Source organism: Balaenoptera physalus (assembly GCF_965194825.1).
Source record: "Balaenoptera physalus genome assembly, chromosome: 11".
Taxonomy (NCBI): domain Eukaryota; kingdom Metazoa; phylum Chordata; class Mammalia; order Artiodactyla; family Balaenopteridae; genus Balaenoptera; species Balaenoptera physalus.
The window spans coordinates 34,193,339-34,201,586 of NC_138896.1; positions in this window are offsets into that span (position 1 = coordinate 34,193,339).

An 8,248-nucleotide genomic window follows, 5' to 3' on the forward strand; every position below is an offset into this window, starting at 1 on the left:
GATGATGCAGGAGACGGGAGAACCTCTAGAGTAATTTTCTCCCGTAGACAAGAGAAGAGGGGATTTGGGGCTGACGCAGAGAAGTCAGCCTGAGGTGGGAGCAGGAGAGTGATGGGAAGAAGAGAGTGTGTGTGGTGGGTACAGAGGTGGGGTGATTGACAGGTGCGGTTGGACCGAATGGACATTTCTTTCTCAGGGTTGCACTGTTTTCAGTGAGGCAGGAGACACGGGCACCAGCTGAGCGTGAGGAGAGGGATGGGCAGCGGGGTTTGGGGGGCCAGGGGATGGTGGGAACTAGAGGTCTAGCCTGGAGACCACGGTTCACAGTGAGGTGTTTCAGCGTGATAGATTGGGTTTTCCAGCCCCATTCAGCTTTGGGAAAGGATGCAGGACAGAGTAAGTGGGAAGCTGGTTTCAACCAGGGTTGGAGTTTTGCTGGTGGTGTTCAGTGAGAGGGGAGACAGACAAAGAAATTGAGACTGTGTGCTAAAGCGTGATTATATGGCTGGATCGTGGGATCCAAGGGGAGGGAAGGGATGAGTGGGGTGAGGGAGAGGGATAAGGTGGCAGGGCTAGCGGACCACGATCCCGTGGTGAGGAAGGGGTGCTGTGATCAGGGTAACAGGACTGAGCTAGGGAGACAGGCGCTGGTTGGAATGTGGGCATCTCAGAAATGAGCTGTCCCAGGACGGGGAGCCGCTATGCTTGCTGACCATCTGAATGGGTGGCTGTGGCAGGGAAGAGGACAAGACCATTGCGGGAGACGAGGTCAAAGAACCGAGAGGCAGGGATTTGGAAGGACGGCCCAGGCTCACCACGGATTAGCAGGAGCAGCGTGAGTGACAGTGAGCCCGGGGTTAAGACCAACAAAGAGGAAAGAGGAGCCTTCCCGATTGTATAGGATCCGCGGCAGTGACGGGTGGCCTACGGTTCAGCCTGACGGGCGGGAAATCCCACTGTGGGGCTGGTGTAAGGAGGCTAGGAAGATAGGAAGTGGCAATGAGGAGCGAAGAGGACCCCAACTCTGCCTTCTGGCCTAGAATCAGGAGGCAAAGGGGAGCAGAAACCCAGCAGTTGGGAGAACTATGGAGACAGCAGTGTTCCCAGGGGAGAGGCACATCCACAGAAGCTGAGGATATAAGAGCTTGTGCTGATGACTCGATGTTCCAGAGAGCAGAGGGAGAAGATTTATGGATTTGGGGAGATTGGGAAATGGGGTTCATTTAATGGATTTGTAAGGCCTTATGGAGATGTGATTCTGGGTGATGCGGGAGGACCAGGGAACCCTGGGCATCTTGTCCTTACTGGAGGAGAGAAGAGAGATAAAGGTGTGAAGAGGGTGGTTTGGGGGTCTCAGCGATGGCTGTGGGGGGTGGAGCCAGGATCTTTCACAGGAGCAAGTGGAGATCTGGGCTCTCACTCACTCCTGCCCTTGGCGGTGGGTGGTGGGCGGTGGGTGGGGTGGTCTGATGAAAAACCTGGGGTCCCTCTCTACTCCTTCTAAGAAGGTGTGGAAACTGTGAGAAAAGTGGCAGTAAACTGGTACAGATTGTATGAATCCATCCTCAAGGATAAAGAGAGATAACGAGACAACTCCGGGGCTTCCCTGGTGGCGCATTGTTTAAGAATCCACCTGCCAATGCAGGGGACATGGGTTCAAGCCCTGGCCCGGGAAGATCCCGCATGCCGTGGAGCAACTAAGCCCGTGCGCCACAACTACTGAGCCTGCGCTCTAGAGCCCGCGAGCCACAACTACCGATTCCACATGCCACAACTACTGAAGCCTGCACGCCTACAGCCCGTGCTCCGCAACAAGAGAAGCCACCGCAATGAGAAGCCCGCGCACCGCAATGGAGAGTAGCCCCTGCTCACCGCAGCTAGAGAAAGCTCGCGTGTAGCAACGAAGACCCAACGCAGCCAAAAATAAAACAAACAAATAAATAAGTTTATAAAAAAAAAAAGAGAGAGAACTCCATAAACGTTTTGAAGCTGGGTAATAATTGGATGACTTAATGGACCAGAGAAGACATTAAGAAGCATTTATTTTTACCTTAGAACAGCAAAAAGCCTTACAAAGTGGAAGCACGAGTATCTCAGAAGGCGGAATAAGAAGTGGGGTCTGGAAACCCGAGAAGAGGTTGAAAGCCTGCATAAGAAGCCACTTGGCTCCTAGCCTCCTGTGAGACTGAGGGTGGGTTAGCTGCCCACATCCTCTCTTTCCTCTCATTCACCTTCCTGCAGAGAACTCGAGGTTAGTCTCTGATGAGGGTGAACCTCAGAGATGTTCCGCTCAAGACACCAGGCACGACTGAGAGGAGAGTGTGTTACAACAGGGGGGCTGAGTGAGTGAAAACAGTCCCTGGGCAGTGAGGCCCCTTTGCTTTGCTATGTTTGGTGCCTAGAACCCTGGCATCCAGGCCAATACCCCAGGGAGGACAGTTAAAAGAGTCCTTTTTGGAGAAACTGAGACGTCAAAGAGAAAAAAATGAAACCATGCTTGTCTTAGTCTGTTTGGGCTGCTATAACAAAATACCATAGTCTGGGTGGCTTAAACAACAAACATTTACTTCTTGCAGTTCTGGAGGCCAGGAAGTCCAAAATCAAAGCACAGGGAGATTCCGTGTCAGAGGAGGGCTTCCTGGTTCATAGAGGGCTGTAAACATATTGCCTCACTAGACAAAGCCCGCATGCAGAAGCAAAGACCCAATGCAGCCAAAAATAAATAAGAAAATAAATAAAAAAAATAAATTTATTAAAAAGAAAAGTCTTGCTATGAAAAAAAATCAGCAGAACTGAACAGTGTGCTTACCAACATGGTAAAAATTGTGAATTATATAAAGATGAATGGCTCTGTTTGAGCATCTTTGAGGAGGCTTGTAAATCATGGGGACAGCGTGTGAAGTGGGTGCGTGTGTGTGTGTGTGTGTGTGTGTGTGTGCGCACACATGTGAGTCCCCCTGGGCATGTGTTCCCAACAGCCTCCCCAGGAGACCAGGCTCGGGGGAGGAGGGCAGCCTCGCTTCCACGACTAGGCAACCAGGAGGCACCGAAAGGGAGCCAGGGGACCCCAGGGGACCCCAGGAAAGGGGCTCAGCTGGAGACACCAGCAGATAGAACCGCATAGACCTGGAGACACAGCGGCTGGAAGCATGGTAGATTCGACACCAGTAGTGTCCTGAGTCTTCCTCCCTCAGACCAGTCATGGTGACAGTGAAGAAGCCAGAGCCCGGGTTGTGCCAGATTGAGAACCGAGAGGCCTAAGCCAGCATGCGGGGGCCGAAGCTTGCGATCAGCCTGGTGCACTTGAGCGCGGACACCTCCTTACACCAGCCTTTCTGCTCGTAGGTCCTGGCCTTGGGCGGGTACTGGCACCTCACCGAGAGGGTCTGCCCTGCCACTTTTTGAAGGTGCTGAGCCTTTGAGAGTGCCCAGAAGCCTGGAGAAAAGGCTGCCCGTCGGGGCCGCACCACCTACCCCCAGCGCCCTGGCCACAGAACCACATTCTTGGCAGCCTCTCCGCTCTTCCCCGAGCTTGTCCCCTCCCTCCTCACCTGGGAACGGCAGCGGCAGCAGCAGCAGTCGTGCTCTCCAGGCCACGTGGCCCTTTTCCAGTGTGCCAGTGGGAGGGGACATGGCGGGGGGCTCTGGGGAACTGGAAGCTGGGCCCGATCCTGCTTGGCTCTTCCAGCACCTCTGAGACGGACACAACGAGAAAGGCCAGGCCTGGGCTGGGGAGTGGGAGAACTGGGGGGCTAGATTCTTCGGGCAGAGGGAAGTGGGGCCCTCCAGCTGCAGCTGTGACTCTGGACCTGAAGGATGCAGCCCCGCTCAACACGCAGCCCCCAGTCTCTGCAGAGGCTGCTCCTCTCCTCTGTGCCCACCTGCCCCTTCCCCACCATGACCTGCCCCTGGGGGAGGAGCTGAGAAGGCCTGGAGGAAACTGCGGTCAGGAGATGGGCTGTCCCCTTTTCCTCGTCTTCCTCTCTCTGTGCACTGCTTGGCCCAGGCTCTGCCCTCCTCTCTGGGGAGTCATGCTGAAGGTGGGTGATGGGCTCAGGGGCACTTAGAGGACTAAGAGCTGTCAGCTCCATAGGCCCCCAGGTGGTCAGAATCTTCATGCCTGGCCGGGCCTGACTGGTGGGTCGGGAAGGTTTTATGGGTGCTGGAGGGGAAGAGAGAGGGGAGGCAGAGATTGAATTCCAGCAAGGAAGTGTAGGAGGGTCCCTGGCAAAGGAGCAGGAGAGGGGAGCTGGGAGCAAAGAGATCAGGGGTCCTCAGAGGGGCTGGTGGGAGGGATGGATCGGTTGTCACAGGTACGGAGAGAAGGGAACACAGGAGCCAGGGGACCTGGTATCACCTCTGCACCCTCAACTGTCCACCTGGGGACACTAGAGAAACATTGGTGTAATTAATACATAAACAGATGAAAGACCCTAACATTCTTTTCTTTAACAAATGTTAGCACTTTTAAGATTTTATTTTATTTATTTATTTATTTGGCTGCACTGCGTGGCTTGTGGGATCTTAGTTCTCGGATCAGGGATTGAACCCGGGCCCTCGGCAGTGAAACCGCGAAGTCCTAACCACTGGCCCACCAGAGAATTCCCTAAGATTTAATTTTAAAAAGATGCAATGTACAAAGAAAGAGAAAGAGACGAGAGAGACAGAGAGACAGAGAGAGAGAGAGAGAGAGAGAGAGAGAGAGAGAGAGAGAGAGAGAGAGAGAGAGGGATTGATAAAGACCACGGACCTGTGCTGTGTGGATGTGTAATTCCAGTTGTGGCCACTGGGGGCTCTGCAGCCTAACACCTGCGCTGGGAGCTCTGGATACAGAGTTAATGACGGATGTGGGAATTTGAACCTGTCTATCAAGAGGACTTGATTCTAAGTCCACTGCTTTGCCTTGGACCCCTGACTCCTGCTCCCCACTCCGCCTCGGTGCAGTGGCCTCTTCCTTACAGTAGGAGTGAGCAGAGACCAAGGGCAATGGGACAGACAAAAGGAGGACACAGTAGGGACACTGGCTGTGAGTGCCCGAGGTCCACAGGTGGGAAAGCAGGATGGAGCTTTAGAGCTAGGAGAAACCCTGGGAACAGCGCCAAGCACCCTCTTGCACAATATTAGTTTCCAAGTCGTGTTCCTGGGCCCTCTCTCTTAATTCCCACAATAGGTTCGTGAAGAAGGTATTGCTTTTCTTTCTCACATAGGAGGCGCAGAAACACCAGTGATCTGCTCAAAGTCGGATGGTAAGGTAGTGATGTAACCAGACCAGGCCGCCTGACTTCCGGCCAGACCTGACTTTCAGCTGAAGTCGGACCCACAGACAGGACAGGAAGTATAATCACATGGCACATGCATCGAACCCCCTCTACGAACCTAATTACACACCACACGGGGGAGGTACCCTCCTGAGGGGAGGGAGGGGGCTCTGGCTGGCATGAAGGTGTGTCAGGGTGTGTAGCAACTCTTTTCCACTCCGATTTTCCCCTTGTCTGGCCACTGTGACCGCTGGGCAGGGCCATCACCTTCCGCAGCCCCGAGATCGCTCTTTGCCCAGGTTTTCCTATCTCTGTGTTCCCCCAGCCTGCGATCGGCTCCGAGCTGTTTTCTGCTGTGTCAGTGTGGGTCCTTGCTCCCCAAAACAGGAAGTTCTCTGAGGGTGGGATCTGCCTTTTCTCGGCACAGTGGCCTCCCCACCAGTGTGAGTGGGGTGAGCATCCTCCGCAGGGAGTGGGGGGCTAGGGCACCCCAGGGAAGGACTCTGCTGGAACAGTCTGGATCCTGGCCTTCCTCTGGCAGCTGGGATCAGGAGCCCCAGGTATGGGAGCTGGAGGGAGGGGAGCCTGGGCTTAAGGTGGGGCTGGCCCCCCTCCCAGGGGCTCACAACAGCCCCCGGCACAGTTTGAACTTTTGCAGAAGGGGCTGGCATGTCACTGTGGTGGGATTTGGGGCTCCTTCAGAAGTGTCCTCAGGAGATGGGGGCAAGGAGCCACTCTCGCACTATCAGGGCAAGATACAGCCAGAAGTCCTGTCAGAGGGTGTGGGGCTTGGGGGCCTTGGACCCTCTGTCCACCTTCTGAGAAGGGAACTCAGGAGTTCACACCTTCTCTTCCCAACCTCACTGTGCCCCACGCAGGAGCCTGGAGAGGTTGCTGGGAGAGCCGACATCATGTTCCCAGGGAGTTCATCCCTACCTATCTCCCAGAACGGGTCTGGGCACAGGCTAGAGCTCAGTTTCTCTGTCTGTAAAATGGGCATATTCTGCCTTTTCTCCCATCCATTTGGGTTACCCACTTACCTCCCTTTGGGGCTTCCTACCTGTGCTCCCTGCTCTGGGGACCCTGCAGGGGACCTCAGCAGCCCAGGACACCGAGGCTGAGTGGATCTAGGTTCCTTTCTCCCCACCCCCCTCCTTGATCAACACAGATGGCGCTGATCAGGGACAGCTCTGATTTCACTCCAGGTGGACCTGAGCCCACACTCACTAGCTTAGCTCAGCATTGGCTCAGTGTCTTCCATATTCTGGCAGTTAATATTCATCAGCCCTTCCATTCTTCTGAGAGTTCTGTAAGGTGGACCTCGGCAGTCCCATGGTTACCAGTGAGGAAACTGATGGAATGTGTGCCAGGCTCACGTACCCAACTGTCACCCTCACAGCCTGTGCTCTCCAGCACCTGCCCACAGATGGGCCTCGAGGTGGGAGCTCAGTGTGGGTGGGCCGGATGGGCCCTGATCATGGCAGAGCCACAGGAGCAGGCTGGGAAGCCTGGGCTTCATGGGGGAAGCACTTGGGAGCCACGGTAGTTCTTGAGCAAGGGAGTAAGGCTGCCTGCAGGACAGGTGGCTCTCACTATCTTTGATGAGGACCCAGGGAGGAGGAGGTGGGAAATCCAGGGGCCTGACCTGGACACGTCTGCAGGACTTGGGGGCAGAGTGAATAGAAGCAATAAAGGAATGATGTATATACAGGTTTGATTGTTTGTTTTGGAATGTGAGACAAGACATCCAGGTTCTAGCTCAATCAGCCCCAATCACTCATATATCATAGTGTACAGTCCAGTTTCAAAACTTCTGTTGTTATTGAATGATTAGAGTGTCTATTTTGTATACTTGGTCCCATTAGTCACGTGTTTTGGGGGATGAGAGTGTATAAGCATCCTGGAGCTCTCAATCTATGAATTAATCTTGTATCTTGATTTCAATTAAAGGAGCCCATTTTGCTCTCCTAAGCAGTGAAGCTGTTCATATAAAGCCAGACGTGTATAAGAAAAGGTTGCAGCATTCCTGCAGTAGATAAACACCATTTAGGGTTTCTATATTTCGCTGTTACTTTTATTAATCTTACATGCCACTCTGAGCAGAGCACAGCCGAACCCAGCCTACAATAGCTGACCCTAAGCCGACTCACAGATGCATGAGGAAGAATAAATAAAAGTCGTCTCAAGCCCTGAGTTTTGCGGTAGTTTGTTATGCAGCATTATTGTAGCAATAGCTGACTGAAATACCATAGCAGTTTTATCAATTCATCATAGGTTCACCTGGAAGTAACAAATAATAATAATGATGATAATAATAATAATGTTAGGCAACACAGTTTATCTCTCTCTCTCAAAAAAAAAAGATTAGAGAGAGGGAATCCAAGCCTAGCAAGTTAGCTCCAGAACGCCAGCTCCAGAATCCTTCCATCTTACTGCTCGACCATGTGGGACATCTATTCCCAAAGTTACCACATAGCCCCATATAGCTGCTAGGGCTCCAGCCATCACATGTTCATGCTAGGCAGCAGCATAGAGGAAAAAAAGATAAGAGAAAAGAGATTATATCAGGAAGGTTTCCACAGGGTGTTATGGAAAGCACAGAAGACACTTCTGTTTACAAATTATTGCCAGATCTTAGTCACAAGAGCACACCCAGTTTCAAAGGAGGCTGCAGAACTTAGCCTTTGGTGGGGACACATTGCCATAAAGATAAATTCAAGGTTTTTTACTGGGGGTGGGGGAGAAAGGAAAACACTTTCTTTTTCTTTTCTTTTTTTTTTCCTGTTCTTGGTACTCAAATATTCACTTTATCAACTTGCAAAATATTATGCTTTGTTCAATTTGAAAACCCACTATATTGAAAGTACAAGTGTGTGCAAGTGAGAACGTTCCAGTTGCCCATGAATACCAAGACGTGGAGTGCCTGCAATTGTGTCTCGGCTGTTCTCTAATGGGATAGACGGACGGAGTGGGGGTCCTGGGCTTCCCAG